General features: G+C 33.2%; 1 protein-coding gene across 6 annotated transcripts in view; it reads left to right on the top strand.

Moving 5' to 3' along the window:
• PHF14 (PHD finger protein 14) overlaps positions 1-21969 on the top strand; it is a 214539-nt gene that overhangs the window by 156698 nt on the left and 35872 nt on the right. The gene's annotated exons all lie outside the window — the stretch shown is intronic.

A 21969-nucleotide genomic window follows, 5' to 3' on the forward strand; every position in this document is an offset into this window, starting at 1 on the left:
CTTCAATTCTCAACCAGCTGAGACCTCCTTTAAACTGGGAACCTGTAGTTTGGAAGTGGGGCATTCTAGATTTTGATTATTGCCCCTCCTTTTTTTTTTTTTGGACTCATTGCTAGAGCTTTTCTATGTACAGGTCCCTTGATATGAGAGATGCCTTCTGTGCATTACTTGTGACTTCCTTTTCAGAACTTAGGTTCCTTTTATCTCTTCTTTGATTGCCATCATCCCCATCCCAGCAACGCTGTCCTGTTTGGCTAGATTCCTTTCTAGAGTCTTGCTCTTTAATGGGCCCACGTTTTGTCCCAGGGGAAACTCACAATCCCTTGCCTTAACAAGCTCAGAAAGAACAGTCATTCCCACTGCAGCCATGCATCTTTGCTTTGCTACTACAGACAGACAGGCATGTATCATCACCTAGTCCTTGTCCTCCAAACTCCCAGGGTACAAACCCTCTTGAATAAGTTTTAGAAAATTCCTCTTCTGAGAGGGACTTCCTTTAAAGTACCTCTTCTAAAGAAGTCCTTACTCTCCAGTTTCACCTTTCCTCATTCTTCAGACTTCTCCTTTAATGAGTTACCATACCAAATTTTGTGTGAGACTTTGAAGAAAATATTTTCTGAAGTATTTTATCAGTGCATATCTTTAAAAATGTATATTTTAGACCATTTATGAGAGATTTGAGAGAGAAAATTTCATTCACCCATAAGTCCTAAATCAAATATCCTATCACCATGACTCAAATCATGATTTTTTTTTCATAATTATCACTTCTTTCACTTCTTCAGACACTTTATATCAGTTCCTGAACTCCTCTCAAGACCTCTAGGCCACCACTTACTCTCCTCCACCTTTTTAAAGTTGTAACTTGACATTTTAATGTGCACTTTTTAAAACCATTAGAGTCCTCCATTGTAACTTCCCAACTTCTCTAGATCCATTGTGTTGGTTTATCTCAACTGTTTCTTTTTTGGCCAGAAATAACATGAAATTTATAGACTTGAGTTCACTACAAATTCATGCCTTCTAATTTAAACCAGGCATCATTACTATCTTTTGTGAGCTCCCTATCAGATTTCTTATAGCAATTATTTCAAATCTTTAACAAATATATCAAGTCTTCAGTTTTATTCCCAGCACACTTACTTTTTAAAGATGATCTTGTCTCTTACTTTCACTGAGGAAAGGGGGGTGATATTTTTATCTTCTCTCAGCCTCAAAAAAAGTCTTTACTTCATTCTATTTCCTGTCTCAGAAAATAAAACTGCCACTGCTTCCTCTGTTCTTTATTCCAAACATCTCCTTTCTCTTCAGTACCTGTTTCTGTTCTCATTAAGCCGTTCTACACACTTTTTCCCAGTCACTCTTTTGGAAAGATCACTTTTCAGATTTCCAGGTCAGAAAATCCAAGAAAAAAGAAAGGAGCTTTCCATTGTCTATACTATAGGATAGACATCAGGGTTTTGTCCCTGACATTCAAGGCCATATATAATCTAGTCTCATGCTAGTTTTTTAGATATAAATCAGTCTCTCTCTCTCTCTCCCCACCTCCACTGCCTCCCTCCCGTTCTCCTTCCATCTCTCCCATTCTCCCTCCTCTCTCCCCCTCTCTTTCTCTCTCCCTCCTTCTTTCTCATTCCTCTTTTGCAAAAAGCCTCATATATCATCAGGGGTTTTTTTTCTTCTTAATTAAATGTCCAGTTTAAATTCTAGTTTTCTAGTTTCCCTACATTCCTTAGGCCTAGATTCAATTTCTTTTGCACTTTTTTTGCTAGACTGTTCATTTGACATTTGGTAGACATTTTTTGTCCTGCTATTGATCTTTCTATATCTGGGTTATTTTTACCAGCTAGGTTACAAACTCTCTTATAACAGAGGCTATTTCTGTCATACTTTCTTAAAGCAAGGAACCTGGATGTTGCACATTTTTTTCTAAGATAGATTTAAGATTGTTCCTGGTAGTTCTCCACTGCTAGCCTGTTTTCTATTAGTTGTTATTGAAATTATTTTTTAAACTTCTATTTTGCCAAATGGCAGTAGAGATGGTGCAGGTTCTATTTTTTGCCTTAGAGGCCCAAGGCTATTTATTGAAGTAACAAATGATGTTTGGACATAAATTTCTGGCAGCCATGACCCAGATATGCAAAAAAGACCAAGAGTAAGAGAGTTAAGAAGATACCTGTTCAGCAAGTTTAAAATCATATTCTTTGTTAGAACAGATTATTTTCTTATCTAGTTCACTCAGCATTTCTGTTAACATTTAATAGTACCTGTTGATTATAGCAGATTTCTTTGGAATAGACATAGTTTTAAATTAAAAGGAAAATAAATTGTCTCCTTCAGAATAAAGAACACTGGCATAGTCTAAGAGTATAAAACTAATCCAAATGAAAATGCCTATTTTGTGTGGGGTTTTTTTTTTTTTTTTTTGCCTTTACATAAAATTTAAGAGACAGTAAACCTTTTATTTACCAAGATATTTTCTTTCTCTTGATGGACCTACCAATATATTAGCAATAGGAGTCTCATTTTTATTGGATAAAAATCTGTGTAGTATGCAGAAGGTGTGCCACATACTTCACTAGGTGCTTCAGATGTAGTAAGATGAGACATAAATCTTGCCCTTAAAATACTTAGGTTCTACTAGGATAGATAAAGCATGTATGCATTTAATTATGATACCAAATTTAAAGTGTTAAATGCCATTAGGAAGTATAGGTAAGGTACTGTGGGGATTTTGAGAGAAGGAAGATTGCTTTCAGCACCAAGCAAAAGGAGATTAGCAAAAAATACGACATTTCAATGGAATTATAAAGGCTAGTAGGATTTGATAGAAGTATTAATTAGGATTTGCTAGGTTATGCAGCAAACAAAAAGAATCCCAAATTTTTAGGTGATTAACACAAGTTGATTTCTCATTCATGTAACATATCAGTACAGGTTGACAGAACAGCTCTGCTCAGTATAGTCACTTGGGGACCCAAGCTGATGGAGGTTTTATTTCAACATATGTGGCCCACGGCATAGTAGCAGAAAATACCACAAATGTCACACTGGCTTTTAAAATCATACCTGGAATTTGATATATACCACTCCAGGCCACATTCCTCAGATGACATAGTCAAACCTAACTTTAAGAAGCCAGTAAGTATAATGCTACCACCATATGCTACCATACTTCCAAGGCCTTTCTGGGATTCATTCCAGGATTCAAGGAAGTCGTTGGAGAGAAAGAGAATGTGTGTACAGTTTATATGGGGGAAACTGCATAATAGTGTGAAATGTAGTAATTATAGTAGTATTAGCTGCTAATATATTCTCTTGATTTTTTTTTTTCTCTTTGCTTTTTTTGAAATAGCCTTTTGGTGGTATTTTTAATTTTTTTTATTTCTTTTTAAGCAGCTTTAGGTTTTTAGAAAAATGGAGTTAAAACTACAGATTTCCCATATGTCCCCTCATCCCTACCTCCTTCCCCAGTTTCCTCTGTTACCATCTTGCATTCATGTGGTACATTTGTTAAAAATTGATGAGCCAGTATTGGTACATTATTATTAACTAAAGTTTGTAGTTTACATTAGAACTTATTTTTTGTGTGGTACATTCTGTGGGTTTTGACAGTTGTGATAATGACATGTGTCCACCATTACAGTGTCATACAGAATAGTTCACTGCCCTAAAGATCTCCTGTGCTCTGCCTATTCACCACTCCCTCTCTACCGTCAAACCACTGGCAACCACAAATTTTTTTTTCTGTCTCCATAGTTTTGCCTTTTCTAGAATGTCATATAGTTAGAGTCATATAGTATGTAGCCTATTCAGTTTGGCTTCTTTCCCTAAGCAATACGCATTTAGGGGTTTATCATGTCTTTTCATGGCTTAAGAGCTTTTTTTTTTTTTTTTTTTTTTTTAAATCACTGAGTAATGTTCTGTTGTGTGGATATGCTCCTATTACAGGTGAGAGAGAGTATGTGTAAAATTTGTTTGTTTGTACACAACAGTCTTATTTGTTTCCAAGTTTTGGCTGTTATGAATAAAGCTACTATAAACATTCAGGTACAAGTTTTTAAGTGGGCACCAGTCAACTTAGTCAGGAAATACCAAGGAGTTCAGTTATGGGATCATTTGGTAAGAGTGTGTTTGGCTGCCAAACTGTCCTCCAAAATGGCAGTACCATTTTGCATTTCATCCCACAACAAATGAGAGTTGTTTTTCCATATCTTTGCCAGCATTGGTGCTGTCAGTGTTTTAGATTTTAGTCATTCTAACATGTGGGAAGTGGTATCTCATTGTTTTCACTTGCAATTTGATAAGGACATGTAGTATTGAGCATCTTTTCATATGCTTATTTGCCATATGTATATCTTTTATGAGGTATCTATTCAGATCTTTTGCCTGTTTTTTAAATTGGGTTGCAAAATTATTATTTAATTTTAAAGAGTTATTTGTATATTTTGAATGCCAGTCCTTTATCAGATACATGTTTTGCAAATATTTTCTCCAATTTGAAAAACATTATCACTGTTTCTTGCAGAGTAGAAGTTTTTAATGTTAATGAAGTCCAGCTTAATTTTTTTATCTTATGGATTATATTTTTGGTATTGTATCATCAAATCTGTGGTCACCTAGATTTTCTACGATGTTATCTTCTGGGAGTTTTATAGTTTTGCATTTTACATTTATGTCTGTGATTCATTGTGAGTTAATTTTTGTGAAAGGTGTTAGGCCTGTGCCTAGATTCTCTCTCTCTCTCTTTTTGACATTTGGAGGTCCATATGGTCCAGCACTATTTGCTAATATTCAAAAGCCAATTGCTTTCTTATGTTACAGCAGTGGACTACTGGAATTTTTTCTTATTGGGCTTTTTAGGTTCTTTTTAAAATTTTTTTATTGTGTATATTTAAGGTATACAACATGGTGTTTTGGAATACATATATATGGTAAAAGGTTACTATAGTTCAAGTTAGCATGTCCATCATGTCACATAATTACCATTTTTTTGGGACGGAAGGTTTTGGCAAGAATAGCTAAAATCTACTCATTTTGCATGAATTCCAAATACAGTACAATTGTATACCTGTAGGCCCCATGTTGTATATTTTATCTCTAGACTTTTTCATCTTATATATCTGCTGCTTATATCCTCTGACCTCTACTTCCCCATTTTCTTCCCACTGATAACCACTGTTTTGTTCTCTATCTCTGTATAATTGAGATTTTTTTTTCTAGATTCCACATAAAAGTGAGATCATTTAATATTTTTCTTTTTGTGCCTGGCTTGTTTCACTTAGTCTTGTGTCCTCCAGGTCCACCCATGTTGTGGCAGATGGCAAGATTCTTTTTTAGGGATAAATAACATTTATATACCACAATTTCTTTATCCATTTGTCTGTTAATGGGCAGTTAGGTTGTTTTTGTATCTTGGCTATTGTGAACGCTGCAGTGAACATGAGAGTGCAAGTGTCTTTATGAGGTGATGATTTCATTTCCTTTGATTATATTCCTAGAAGAGGGATTCAAGGTCATATGGTCGTTCTATTTTAATTTATTTAGAAACCTTCATAGTGTTTTTTTATAATGGTATAATGGTAATACCAACTTACATTCCTACTAACAGTGTAAATGAGTTCTTCTTTTCTCCTCCACCCCCTCGCCAACATTTGTTATCTTTTGACGTTTTGATAATTAGCCATCCTAATGAGTATGAGATGGTATCTCATAGTGGTTTGGATTTGTATCTCCCTGATGATTAGTGATGTTGAGCACTTTTTCATATGCCTATTGATGATGTTTATCTCTTCTTTGGAGAAATGTCTATTCAAGTGTGAAATTTAAAACATAATACCATTTGATTTGGCACCAAAAACCCCCATGAAATTCTTAGGTATGAATCGAACAAAATATACACAAAACCTGTATGAGAGAAACTACAAAATTCCAATAAAAGAAATAAAGAACTAAATAAATAGAAAGCTATTCCATGTTCATGGATAGGAGAAATAAATATTGTCAAGATGTCAGTTCTTTTCAGTTTAAACTATAGATTCAGTGCAATCAAACTCTCAGCAAGTTATTTTGTGGATTTTGACAAACCGATTCTAAAGTTTATATGGAAAGGTAGAAAACTCATAATAGCCAACATAATATTAAAGGAGAACAAAGTCGGAGGACACTACCCAACTTTGAAACTTACTATAAAGCTACAGTAATCAAGACAGTGTTGTATTTGTAAAAGAATAGACAAATAGGTCAATGAAGCAGAATAGAGAACCCGGAAATAGACCCACATAAGTATAGTTAACTGATATTTGACAATGCAGCAAAGGCAATTCAGTAAAGAAAATATAGTCTTTTCAGTTAATATATTTTTAATGCAAAATGGTTGGGCATTAGATTGAGACCATATCATAAAGCATTGTAAATATTATGTCATGAGTTTATAGCCACTGAAAATCTATTTGGAGCCCTTTAGAGGAAGTTAGGGATCAGAAGAGGACAGGAAAAGCTAATCTCCAGAGTACTTCCCCTAGTAAGGCACTCCTTTTTCAAAATAGAACATGCAATGACATCACTGTGGAGTTTAGGGTAGTGTCCTTACTGTAATTTTTTTGTCTGTTCATAGTTCTGCTAATTATACACTTGGATTATCCTCAACCACAAACATATCTTTATATTATATTGCACATACTACATCATAAAGCAATTCCTCTTGGATGCTTATCTACTAAACACAACAATTGCAGTATGCAGTGATAGAAAAGGAAGTTTTAGTTTATAGAAGAGTTTGTGGGAAATAATTTTGGAGTTTGAATTTTTATTAAGGTAAGGACTAACCTGGATCATGTGACCCAAGTGAGGAATTTAAGGATATTGATCACTTAAGTAGAAAGCTACTAAGTAGTAAGAGGAGTTGACAAATTAGCCTTCCCACTTTAATTGTTTAATAAAGACTATCCAGTGCCTGAGAAATTTTTCTTGTCAGGAGTCAGAATTTGAAATAGGCCTTGTGATGGGGCTGTAACCCATTTAAAATATTTTTTTCGGCAATGTTCTAAGTTTAAAATGATGAACTTTCCAGTAGGCTTGTAGAATCTAACTTGTTTAGAAACTGAGTACTGCCTGTATTTTCAGTTCAAAAAAGACCTTGAAATCTAAAGTTTATTAGTGAACATTTTGCTGTTTTTAAAAGATATATCTTTAAATCTATTAGAATTATAGAATTTAATAGCCAATATGGACCTGAAATACCATCTAGAGAGACTTGCAAACTTTTTAAACAAAAGATTCATTTTATATTGTTTGCTATATAACTTAAAGATTTCATGGAGTAAAGCATGCTGATAATTTTTGCTGTGTTATTTTTAGATTTAAAAAGATAATCGGTATCCACTAAATTGATTTTACTGCCACTTGTATGGTTAAATAATTTGAAATTATTGATCTCGTCCAAGTGCTTTATTTTACAGATGAGGAAAGTGAGACCTGGAGAGGTAACCTCAGAGAAGCCACAGGGTCACACAGCTTTTTGACAGCTAGTTAATGACAGAGCTATGACCAGGTCAGTTCTGGTCAGTGTTCTTTCAGCCATCATTTATTGGTTCAGTCTATCATTAAGCACTTCAGAAATTATCATAATCTTGTTATTAAATATGTTCAGTAATTAAAAACAAGTTTAGTGCTGAAAAGTAATTCGTAAAATAATTTTGCAAAAAAACATGAGTAAACTCAAACTATAGAAGGATACACAATGAGTAATTAGGTAGAGCAACACAGAGACCACCAAGTAAACTTTTTGTCAAAAGACTAAATGCATTCTTATGTGTCTGTAATATGAATATTTGCACATAAACATGCTGATATCTTTGTCCTCTGGCAATGAAACCTACCTTTTTCTTCACTTGACAGACCCTTCTAAGGTTTCTAACTTCCCCTCAGCAATATCCCTCATTGCATCTAATACAAAGTGTTTCCTGAGAAGTTAGTTTCTTAGATGTACTCAGTGTCCCTGTACTTCTAGTCAAATAGTCTCCTTCAAGAATGCAGACTTGGAATCAAATTATTTAGGTAACTGTGTAAACTTGGGCAAGTGGCATAGTCTCTCTGTGCCTCAGTTTCCTCATGTTAAAATGGAGACAATAATAATACCTACTTATCAGGGCTTTTGGAGGGGAGGGTTCTGTCACTTTCTTAGAATCTAGTGATGATGACAGTGAACCTGACCAATACCTAATTCACTCTTCTATTTAGTTGCACATGTCCACAGGGAAAAGAAATGGTTTTCATTAAGATAAAGGTGAAAAATATATTTGTAAATAGATTAATACTTCTGAAACACTGGAAATACCTCATCTATTGTGTTTTTCATTTCTTTATTTAAAGACCATTTAAAATTACTTTGATACCATGCTGGCTGAACTATAATTTTCGGAAATGCTCTTTATTTTAAATTTAATCAGTGTTAATTTTTGTGTATTTTTTTTACAGTAAAGAAATGTCCTTTTTTTCCCATTGAAACTCCATCTTTATTAAGGAGCAACGATTTCCTGCACTGGCAATGTTAAATGTAACTATAGCTTTCAATTCATTGCTGTGGTTATATTTCCACAGTCTGCTGTAAGAGATAAACCTATTGCAAATGAAGACAGCATTCATTTTCCTTCTACCTCAGGCCACACAGAATTGATTGGGGCAATAGAATGACAGCACCTTGTAATATACGGAAGGCTCTTTAATTTGAAAACCAGTTCTAACCTGATTCAAAGCTTGTTTAAAGCTAATTTATAGCTTACATGATTTTCAGCTGGCTGACCAAGGTAAAGGATGATGTATGAAAACTGATAAAGAATTAACATTCAGATATTCCTCGTTAAAGTCAGCTGGTATTAAAAAAAAGAAAGAGAAGAAAAGATAGAAAAAAATTAATTGGTAAGCTTTTGGTATACATAAGTAACATTATTGAAAATAGCTTACACTTCTGTCATCTTTCAAACCTAGCTTCTTGTCCTTTCTTCGTAAGATGAGTTCTATTTGCATTTCTTACATGGTAAAATCCTTCATTTCTCATCACATATAAGGTCAATGTAAGGCTGTAAGGTCAATATAGTCAGTCAGTGTTGTGACTTCCACAGTACCAAATCTATTGTATGCCTTGGTGGCAGTGATGCTGTTAAATAGTTCTGGTCTGTCAGAATTTTAATTATAATGTTTTTTCAAGATGCAAACTGAAGGAATTTAGAACTTTTCATTTTTGTTTGAGCTGAAAAATCAGTATTAGGCATTATGCCTTTGTCTGTTTTTATCTCTTTATTTTAGCATATTTAATCATTTAACCCACAAATAATATAATAACCAGAGTAAAGTATTCTGTACTATGAATGAATCCAGATTTTTAGAAATTTCATTTCAGCATTCACAAGTAAAAAATGAATTACATTTTCCTTTTTTATGTTTAAGTCTTTTGCATAGTTATTATTTTTTATCTTAAAAAAGTGGAGGATGAGCATGTCTTTTGCCATATTCTATTCTAACATCCTAGAAAGCATCAAAACTTTCAGAAATGCATTTGTAATTCTTAATCATGTGTATTTCACTTTGTACACTACAAATGTTTTGGTTATGTAGGGTAAAGAAAAAAGTGAATAAACAAATGTTATTATAAACATAAGGTTAGATATATGAGACCAAGAAATTCTGTAGTTTCAAAAAGACTTGTCTAGATATTTAGTTAGATATTCAGACCAAACATTTGTGGTCTAATTATGATGTCTATGGTCAACATGGAAATAATTATTTTAATTACTTTTAAAATATTATGAACTAGCACATGCTTACTATAGGAAGCTTAGAGAACAGTTAATATGTAAAGATAAAAAAAATTCAAGAAATAACCACTACTAACATTTTGTTAGGATCTTAATATTATAAGACATATGCAATGCATTTTCAGTGAGGGCAAACATTGGTTCTTATGGGGGCAAAAATGCAAAATTAAAGTGGTTGGTGACTCTCCACAGCTAAACCCTTCCCAAGAAAATTTTATTCTTCATATTTAATCTCTCAGGCTTCCTTGGGTATCACGCAAACATTACTGACATTGAGTTCATGGAAAATACAGAAAATATATACAAAATTACTGCCACAAAACATGACAGATGGCTGTGAGGGGAGGACTTTTGATCAATTGCTTGATCTTAAAGTTACTTTAGAAGAGGTGGCCAGTGCCTGCCAATTGGCCATGTGGATACTTCTTATGCTTGATCTTAAGTACTTTTGTGTCTGACAACTCTGCATATTTCCCTAGTTAAGAGTTACTCTCTCACCAACCAAAAGTTTCAAAAGTCAAAGTTCACCAAGAATGATTTTTAAGACATTTATTTAATTTTTTTCATTTACTTTAGCTGGAACTACAGTTTTAGTAGTTTTGAATGATTTTTTTAAAACTTGATTTAACTTTATTATGTTTATGTAAATTGATAATGTGTATATGTAATTTGATGTATAGCAATTTATATAAATCATATTTAAAGTTACTTAGCAAATATAGGTCTAAAGTTAAACATTAATCACTTTTACATTTTAACTTAAAATTTTTTTTTTGTTTTATTTTGTTTCGAGACGGAGTTTTGCTCTTGTTGCCCAGGCTAGAGTGCAATGGCTCAATCTTGGCTCCCTGTACCCAGGTTCAAGCGATTCTTCTGCCTCAGCCTCCCAAGTAGCTGGGATTACATGTACCTGCCACCACACCCAGCTAATTTTTGTATTTTTAGTAGAGACGGGGTTTTGCCATGTTGTCCAGGCTGGTCTTGAACTCCTGACCTCAGGTGATCTGCCCACCTCAGCCTCCCAAAGTGCTGGGATTACAGGCGTGAACCACTGCATCCGGCCCTGTTGAATCATTCTTAATCTTGTATTAAATAAAAAAGTTAACCGTTATACCCAGCTCTTTCCATGTAGAAAGTATAGCTATGCACATAAACATAAACAGATCAGCAGTATTCAGCAGTATATCTGTGACATTAAAATTTCATGAGGAGACAGGGAAAAAATATTTCTTTTTTTTTTTTTTCTGAGATGGAGTCTTTGCTCTGTCACCCAGGCTGGAGTGCAGTGGTACGATCTCAGCTCACTGCAAGCTCTGCCTTCCAGATTCATGCCATTCTCCTGCCTCAGCTTCCCGAGTAGCTGGGACTACAGGCGCTCTCCACCACGCTCAGCTAATTTTTTGTATTTTTTAGTAGAGGCGAGATTTCACCATGTTAGCCAAGATGATCTTGATCTCCTGACCTTGTGGTCTGCCCGCCTTGGCCTCCCAAAGTGCTGGGATTACAGGCATTGAGCCACCACGCCTGGCCGGAAAAGTATTTCTAAAGCGACTCCTTAGAAGGTGATAATGAAAAAAAAAAAGCAGTTGATAAACACTGGCATTATCAACTTTTACCCACTTTATCCCTTATTATTACATAGTAAACATTAAAAATTATTTTCAAGCAAAGCCAGTTTTGTGCCCTACACACAATGAGCGTACTATTAAGAAGTAAACAGTAGATTCACTTGTGTTAACAGCATCAATTGTGATAATTAAACTAAACAAGGAACTATTTGGCAGAATAAAGTAAAACAATAACATTATGTAAATCATATACTTAACAAATATTTTAATTTCTAAAATTTATCTCACTTGCATATCATTTGTGCAAGTTCTTTAAAGTTTTTAGAAAAGAGATCGTGAGGGACAAGTACTCAGTCTTAACATAAAGAGTGGGAATAATGTGTTTTTAATTGTATTTTCCTTGCTTTTACAATTTGAAGACTTCTGTTATTTTATACTCAACTTCAGTGTAATTTGCTTCACTGTCATTTCCTTCATTGTGTTACTTGCAACTCAAGTAACCTATCTGAATACCAACAGATGGTTGTTACATTTTTTTCCTATGTTGGTAGCTTGGGGAAGATGATGTTTCTAAAACAAATATTTTCTTTTTTTCCCTGAATGAGTTTTAAAATATCTAATACAAGCTAAGACCATGAAGATATTATAAAAATCTCAGGGAGCAAGGAGGTCTGCAAATGGTATTATTGTTGTTTTCATATTCACAATATTTATATACATATGAAAATTTTTGTTTTTAAAAATATGTTCTTCTAGTGTCACTGAAATTGACAGTAGAAAGCAATTTTGAGTAATTTAACACAAAATTTGCCACTATCATAGAAGTGAATTATTTATAATTTGTTTTAAAATTTACAGATTTATTAAAAAACATTGAGAGAAAATGTTTAAATAATTTTGGTTGGTGTTTCTAAAAATTAGGCATTGATCTATCTTTCACCATCCAGAATCACTGTATTTATTTTAATGTATTCTCACCTGTTTCTTCTGCTATTTGGGGAGTGTTTAATACATGACTTAGTGTCATTTACATTATATAAGAAGATTAATTTTACAAGCTCTGTTCTCAATTTAAATAACTTTACATATTGACCTATGTAGGAATATAATCAAGTTAGCCTAATGGAGTTAACTAATTGCCACACTTTGATGAATTTTATATTGTGAGAAATTAAAGACAAACAGAAATCGTCAGCCTTTGGTTTGAAATCAAATTTAAAGGATTTTACCAAGTTTTATTATATTTAAATGAAGAATATATCTATTTCACAGTAACCCTAAAGTATTGGAGGTTTAAAAGGGAAGTCAAGTGTGTATTGTGTCAGTCATTTACCTTGGTTTCTGAAATAAGTGAAAAATAAATTACAAAAACTAGAAAATATAAGACAGATAACTTTTGGTACTCTCTGAGGTACAAAATAAAACTTAAGGTAAATGTTTATAGAATTGATGAAAATTGAGTAAAATTTTCCATAGGGTATGACTTAGTGTACTATTCCTAATAATATACTAATACATCATTGTGATCAGCAAGTCCATATAATAATGACATTAACTTCGAGATTCTTGTTAGAATAGTGAGAATGACCCAGTCTAACAAGCTGGTTGGTTGGAGCAGTAACTTCCAGAGGTCTTTGACTAGAACTCACAGTAAGAAATACAAGTTACCCTGTAACGTCTTACACATTGCTACACACCATTCTGTACACATCCCTACATACACCTCTATACACATTTCTATACATGACTACACATACTTTTATACATAAACCTTCTCAAACACCTGCACACCCCTGTACATACATCTCTACAAACAACTCTGCACATACCCATAGACACAGCCCTACATAGCCCATTATACAACCCTACCATATATACACATGCATACACCCCTACACTGAAATAAAACTTTTTTTATCCTCACTATGTGCAATATACCCTATTTTATTCTACCTATTCAATTTCACCTTTAAAACAAATGTTGTTCACAACTTAGTAAATCTACATTTTGTTTAGAGTAGTGTGCACTGGCCGTTATAGTACATTATGACTGATATGTAAGTCCATATGTTTTTTGCTAAGTATCTAGGTATGTGAATGCAGTTATAGAAGCAAATATATACAGTATTGGAGAAAGTAATATTTTGCCTATACTGCTAATTTTTTGTAGGGTTTTTTCAGGCTTTTGTGATGAGATATTTCTTTGTTCAGCAATAATGAGCTATGGATTTATAAATTTCTTGTTTTTCTTATACAAAGAAATAATATAATCCATAATTGCAAGAATATACTATAAAGAAATATTTAAAGAGACTACCATTTCAAGCAAATAAGTTGAAATAATAGGATTTTAAACATGGTCAAATAATAGGATTGAAATTTCTATACTATTTATGATAAAATAAAGAGCTTTATGCCAGTAGAATGGCAGTAGAATGCAAATGCTGGCATTATCTAAAATTGTTCCCAAGTACTTACTGACACTGAGAAATGTTTAATTCCTGGGAAGCGGCTTTGATATATGATCAGTTTCTTCATGTAAATGTCAAAAAACCAATACTGTTTCCTGTTTGTTACATTTGTATGTTTTAGGTAACTTCCTTTTTCATGTCTGTTTCCATAAAATAGAAATTAAATAAAATATGTTCTGAGGAACATGAAGGTAAGAGAGACCTGGATTTGAATATCTACTTCTCCACTTAGCTGTGTCACTCTGGGAAAATTCCTTAACCCTCCTGAGTTTACATTCCTCATCAGGGAATGAATTGATTCTCCAAGGTTGTTTTAGGAAAATATCAATCCAGTTACACCTTAAGTTTTACTTGTGTTTCTCATTCATTTAGCATAGTTGAGATTGTATAACTTAAATTTAGATCATCTGGCCAAATTCTTTTAGATCTTGTTTCCCTCAAGATTATCTCTGTAATTAAGAAATTCAGAGTTCAGAAGGATTGTAAATGAATTGTCTGAAGATATGTAATAAGTAGGGGCATGCCCAGATAAGAACTTTGACTTTCTGTCTCCAAGTCTAATGGTCTTTCCCCTGTATAGTACAGAATCCGGTGCTCATTTTGTGATTAAATCTCTTACAGTGCCTACACAATTCCCAAAAAGTATATATATCTTATAGTATGATTATGCTAGTTGGGTTTATTGTTTGTTATATGCAGAAAAAGTAAAAATATTTTCTCATTGTTTTGATATAAAATAAATTATTTTAAAATGTTCCCTGCATTGTGTTATATCATAGCCTAAGTTGCATCAAGAGTATAATTCGGTAGATGTTTCCTACAGGGAACTTTTATCTTATGTACAGATTTCATTCCTTGAAATTATTAATAGATTCATGTTGCATCAGTGACAGTATGTAAATCTCTACCTGATTATTGGTATTTTTGTGTTTCACTTTTTAAACCTAGTCTGAACTTGTGTCTAACAGCTGTATGTTTTTCATACTTATATGACTTTATTATTGATACAGGTGTTTTTTATTCCTACTTGATACTGCCTTTTTCTTACTGTCTCATCTGTCACAATTGAAAATAAATACTGCTTTTGTGAGAGAAAAATACTAGCATATCTTACTCAAATTACCAAAAGTATTTACCTAGAAAATTTCAAATGGCCATACTTTGAAGATCTAGAAATCAGAAAATTAAATAAGCAAATAGCTTCACTGCTTATTTTTAGATTGGGATTTTTTAAATTTTTAGGGGTTTTCGTTGTTTTTAGTTTTACTGCTGCATATGCTTCTCAGTAAAAGCAAATAGTTTTATTGAGCTTTCTCCAAAATGTGGACAACAATGTTAAATTTATTATCAATGAAAAATTATGAACCACAAACACATATTATCCCAACATATAAAATTACAGATTTTTTATTTTCTCAGTAAACTTGGGTATCTTCAAATTTAAAGCTAGTCGAAATACTTGATGCCCTTTTCTGTTCTTATAGTGATACACATAGCAATTATTCACTGCTCCATAATGGATCATTTTTATCTGCATCTTGTGCCTGTTCTGTTTATATAGAATAAATATTTATGTTTTATCATTTTCCTGGACTAGGAAATACAAACAGAATAAGTTTGAAGTATCAGCTATAATTCATTGCTTGAAAAGAAGTGCCTTATTCTGATATCATGTAGAAAAGAAAACTATCTAAATCATTTCAGCAGCAAGCTTATAACCAAGATAACATCAGCATTTTCCTTCTTGAAAATGTGTCTTCCATATATTAAAGTAAAAAAGCAGCATTAAAAATGCTTGTGACAAGTTTAACCTATCATCATCATAAACCTTAGTATAAAGAAGATCCTGTTAGGTTTGATAGGGGAATAAATGATGGTAAGAGTTTGCTTTAGTCACTTGTTAACTATTCAAGATTTTCACAAAACTCCTAAGATGCAATAAAATATAAATGAAATAGTTCCTATGTGACCAGATTACAGTTTTCTACTGTAAGTTTTCAGAAACAAATTGTTATTCTAAGTATACATTGATAACACTCCTTTAATGACTTAAGGGTTAATTGGCTAATATCATACAAACTATCAATCAAAAAAAAATCTAGAATTTTCTTCCCATACAGAAATTGTAGCCCTGTAATTTACTACTGCTTATATCTTGTTGTACAGTGAAATATTTGTATAGAATAGGAAAAAGTTATCTATTTGATCCGCATCACTTAGAAATCAGGAATATAAAGCATTTTAGTTTTGTCAGAAATATTTGCCTTGCTTTGGGAATCTATATTTCTTGAATTTGGCTTGATAATTGGCTTTTTCAACAATGGAAAAACAAAATTATATTGAACTATGGTTTATAGTACTAAAATGTGTGCCTAAATAATTTTTTGAAGATAATATGCTATAATAATTTGTAAATAAAATATATAAACTTCATTTAGCATAAATGTTTTCTGTAAAAAAACATGAAACATTAATTTATTTTTATTTTTTGTAGAGACTAAGTCTCATTATGTTGTCCAGGCTGGTCTCAAGCCCCTGGGGTCAAGTGATTCTCCCGCCTCTGCCTCCAAAAGTGCTAATATTATAGACATGAGCCACCATGTCCAGCCAATTTTTTTATATTGTTCCTTATCTATGATTTATTTAATAAGGAATTAAGTGACAGGTCACTTTAAGAAATAATACATTTTTGACTGTATTATTTTGTTTTCTTTATGGAAATAATGCATGTTTATTATAGATTATTTGGAAAAAGCAGAAAAATAAAGAAAAGATAAAGAAAATAAAAGTCATGACCTACCTTCCAGAGATTACTGTTATTTGCATATTGGTGTATGTTTTCCTAGCTTTTCTTTTTACCATTATTTAACAAATACCTACTAAGCATCTTGTAAGTGTAACACCCACTAATTGTACAGGGGAATACCCTAGTATTCTTGCAGGTCATAACTTTTATCCTTTTGATGTTTATGGTGTAGAAAATGTATCTAGACAAGTGACATGAAAACTGGAAGAAAAACCCAAGGTGCTCTTAAAACAGGTACCAAAACCAAAAATTGACAAATGGGACTATATCAAACTAAAAAGCTTCTGTACAGCAAAGGAAACAATCAACAGAATAAAGAAACAACCTATAAAATGGGGAAAATAAAGTAATGGCAAAGTATTCACCCAGTAAGTGCTCTATAGAACATACCTGGAACTCAAAACAACTAAACAGCAAAAAAACCCCAAATAGTCCGATTTTAAAAAGGATCTGAGTAGAAATTTCTCAAAAGAAGACATACAAACAGTCAATAAGTATGTGAAAAAATGCTCAACATCACTAATCATCAGGGAATTGCAAATCAAACCATGATGAGATTTCTCATCCCAGTTAGAATGGCCATAACCAAAAAGACAAAAAATAGCAAATGGTAGCAAGGATGCAGAGGAAAGGGAAATCTTGTATACTGTTGATGGTAATGTAAATTCATGCAGCCATTATGGAAAACAGTATGGATGTTTCTCAAAAAACTAAAAGTAGAACTAACTTATAACCCAGCAATCACAATACTGGGTGTTTATCTAAAGGAAAAGAAATTAGTATATTGAAGAGATACATGCACCCCCATGTTTATTGCAGCACTATAATATATAATTATAAATTATGTACCTATACCCCATGTTTATTGCAGAGATACCTGCACCCCCATGCTTATTGCAGCATTGTAATTTATGAACTATGTACCTGTACCCTATGTTTATTGTAGCACTATAATTTATAATACTATATAAAATATAATTAAATACAATATGATATTTATATAATAATATATAATTATATTTACTAATGTTCCTAATGTTTTATAGCACTGTAGGTTGAATATGGTTAACAGTAATTTAGTGTATATTCTTAAAAAGTTAGAAGAGAGGATTTTGAATGTTCATAACACAAATGATAAATGTTTGTGGTGATGTGGGAGAAAAAAAGGAAGGAAAATCTGAGATGTACTACAACATAAATGAACCTTAAGAACATTATGCTAAGTAAAATAAGCCACAAAAAGTCACAAAAAGACAAGATACTGTGATTCCACTTATATGAGGTAGTAAGAGTAGTAAAAAATCATAGAGACCGGGAGTAGAGTAATGGTTGCTAGTGGGTAGGGAAAGGAGAGGATAGGGTATTTTGTGTGGTACGAACGGGAACAGAGTTTTAGTTTTACAAGATAGAGTTATGGAGATGAATGATGGTGATGGCTTCACGACAATATAAATATTTAACACCACTGAACTGTATACTTAAAATGCTTAAGATGGTAATTTTTATATTATGTCTATTTTATACCACAATTATAAAAATGATTTTTAAAAAATTAAATCCTCAGCAGAGGGGTGCAGGTGGCAGGGGAATTCATCTGGTTTGAAAGGTCCCAGCAAAATATTCTTGATATTTTTAAAATGTGGTAGAAGTTTTTCCTTCATTTCAGTACTATTATAGGTGTATGTCCTCACTTGCTCTCTTTTTCTCTCTTATTTTTTAAAATTCCATTGGCCATTTCAGTGAGGCTCTAGGAGGAAAAACAGTTCTTCCTAGATTGTGCATATATCCTTCATATCTGAAAAATTCACATTTTTTAAAAAGTCACTATGCTATAATTATTGTTGCTAAAACTTATATAGACTGAAAATGAGCAAATCTCCAAATTCATTAGGCAGTTACTTCACTATAAGCAGAAAAGAATTGAGCATTTCCAGATTCTTATAATATAAAGGTGCTGATTCACTTTTTATAATTATGAAAGCATTTTTTCCAGTTTTAACACTACCATTGCCCTAAAGCAGCACTTCAATAGCAACTTTATTTTAAAATTATATTAATATACTTCATCAAACTATTTAAAGAACTACTTCTCTGATCAAATAACTGTGCTTTTGCTTGTACCACAAGGAAATATACTAATGAGCATGAAAAGTAACATGCATTGTAGATATATGGAATATTGTTATGATCTTATTTTATTAAAACAGTAAATTAACATCATAGATGCCTAAACCTTTTAATTTTTTGCTGTTTTACTTCTATGATATACATTAGACATTACCATATGTTATACTTGTTGGATTATCATCAGAAAGCAAACTGAGGAAAATGTAAAAGCATAATTTATATTCTCATTAATTTTTTTAAAAGCAATGGCAGATAACTCTTGAATATGTTGAGCCTAAATTTATCACAAACTATTATTAATTAAATTACATTATTATATTTAAATGTTTTATTGGAAAATCTATGGTCAAGATAATTCTGTTTTTTGACAGTTTCTAGTGCTTTACAGTGAAAATGTCAGAATTCCTTCAATAGAATATTTCACATATATTTACATACATTACAAATATATTCATATATACTTACAAATTACAAAATTATATTTTAAAATAATTTTAGTATGATTTAAGACTTTAGAGACTAATGCCACAGGAATATCAGATGGGAAATATCTTTGTTCCTTCAAGAGGTATTTCTTCTTCTATATTTTCTTTGACAAACAAATGTTTTAACAGATTCTATTCTTCAGAGACTCTAACCTTGTCCTCATCCCTTCTCCAGCTGTTACCCCATTTCTGGACTATGGCAAAATTTCTAAATAGTTATCTAGACTCAGGACCTCCATTTCCTCACCTCCATGTCTCTCCTTTTCACCAGAATTGGAAATGTTTTAAGAAATACGTGAAAGACTACAAAATATTATATACCCCTGATTACAATCATGTAGAGAGAATTCTCAGGACACTAAATTGAAATTGAGATATTTAAATTTGAGTATCTATCTATGGTTGGGGGTATAGGGCAACATATATGTACATTTTTACAGAAGCATTTAGAGAACTCTACTATGTTTGAGATTTTCCTTTCATAGATAACATTTAGCTCCACATGGTCACTTCCAGCATAACTAGGACATGTAAATATAAAAAGATGATGAAGCATGTTCTGTTTACAATAAATGCAATTGACTCACTTTTGTGCACATCAACGACGCAGCTTTTTTGGTTTTTATTTACTTATATATCTATTTAGAGACAGAGTCTCGCTCTGATACTCAGGCTGGAGTCCAGTGGTGCGATCACAGCTCACTGCAGCCTCAACTTCCTGGGCTCAAGCAATTCTCCCTCCTCAGCCTTGTGAGTAGCTGGGAATACAGGCGTATGCCATGACACCTGGCTAATTTTGTATTTTTTAGTAGAGACTGGGTTTCGCAGTGTTGCCCAGGCTGGTCTCGAACTCCTTGAGCTCAAGGGATCTGCCCACCTCGGCTTCCCAAAGTGCTGGGATTACAGGCATAAGCCGCCACACCCAGCCTATTTTTTATTCAAACTGAAAACTGAGAAACTAGGATAGAGAGCCATATGTGTTGTTTGGGTGTACAGGATATATTTTTATGCTGCAAGAAAGGTTCGGTTAAATATAGGACATATAAAATATAACACTTAAGAAGTCCAGAGATAGCAGCTCAAGGCCATCAGGAGTGATTTTTACCATGATTCTTTTGGTCTTTCCATTATGATTCGAAGATGGCTACTACAGCTCCAGTTATTATCCATGTTCCTGAAATTAAGGAGGAAGGGTGAAGTGCAAAATAGCATCTCTCATTCCCTATTTTAGCTATTTTGAACAGTCTTTGGTCCCCATTACTCCACTACAATGACTCTTGTTAATGTCACTTACAATCTCTTTCTTGTCAGACCCAATAGTTATGCCTCTGTCTGAATCTTACTTGACCTCTCAATGTCATTTAACAATGTCGACCATTCCCCCTTTCTTGAAACATTTTCTTTTCTTGGTTTCATGACTTCTAATTTTCTTTGTTTGTAACTGGTAGACCCTTCTCAGTTTTCTTAGCTGAATTCTCCATTTGTGCTCAAGTTGTATTACTAAGGCTTGGTCATTGTGGCCCTTCTCTATTTGTATGTCCCTGAGTGATTGCATGCAGTTTTACCTGTATTTGGGGGACTTTTAAACGTGTAATACCATCCACAAACTTTTCTTCCGAGATCTAAATTCATATATTCGAATGTTTGCCTGACATTCCCACTAGATAACTAAAGATTGGCTCAAACTTAATGTTACTAAAATAGAATTATTGATTTCTTGATTCTTCTCTATTCCCATCACAATTTACTTCTCCCACAGTCTTTCCCACCTTAGTCTCATCATTTTTGAGAACCAGAAGCAGAGTAATCATTCCTAATTACTTTCTTTTGTTTAATTCCAAAGCGTATCATACTTCTTTCCATTCTGACTATATTACAGTACTCCAGGTTACCATCATTCCTGATCTGTTTGCAATAGACTGCTTCCTTATCTCTGTATTTGTGTTCTTTCCTAATTTCTACCCATCTTTTTCTATACTACAACCAGAATAAGCTTAAAACCCAAAAGCAAATCATATTATTTAAATTCTTAAATCCTCCAGTGGCTTCTCACTGCAAATCAAATAACCATTATGGGCTATGTAGTCAACGTAACTTTTCATCTTATGCTAGATTTCCTGTCCTTTCTGCTGCTAATATATGCCATACTCATTTCTATTTTTTTTTTTTTTTTTTTTTTTTTTTGAGACGGAGTCTCGCTCTGTCACCCAGGCTGGAGTGCAGTGGCCAGATCTCAGCTCACTGCAAGCTCCGCCTCCCGGGTTTACGCCATTCTCCTGCCTCAGCCTCCTGAGTAGCTGGGACTACAGGCGCCCGCCACCTCGCCCGGCTAAACTCATTTCTATTTTAGGGCCCTTGCCCTTGTTCCCTGTGCCTGTACATTCTCTTCTCACAGATCAGTACATGACTGTTTCCTTCAAATCATTCAGGTCTCTGCTCAAATGTCAGCTCTTTTGTAGAGGGGCTTCCTTGACTATCTTGCCTAAGAGAACATGTGCTCCCATACTTTCTGTCCCTTTACCCTGTTTCTTTCACTGTATCAAAATATGAAATTATTTATCTGTTAACAGTGTGTTGCCTGACTCTTTCTATTGAAATTTAAGGCCATGAGGATGATATGCTATTGTTCACCACTATTACCCCATTTCCCAGAACCGAACCTGACACATAATAGATACACATTTGTAGGTTAAAAAA

This window comes from Papio anubis, chromosome 4 (genome assembly GCF_008728515.1).
Source record: "Papio anubis isolate 15944 chromosome 4, Panubis1.0, whole genome shotgun sequence".
Lineage (NCBI taxonomy): Eukaryota > Metazoa > Chordata > Mammalia > Primates > Cercopithecidae > Papio > Papio anubis.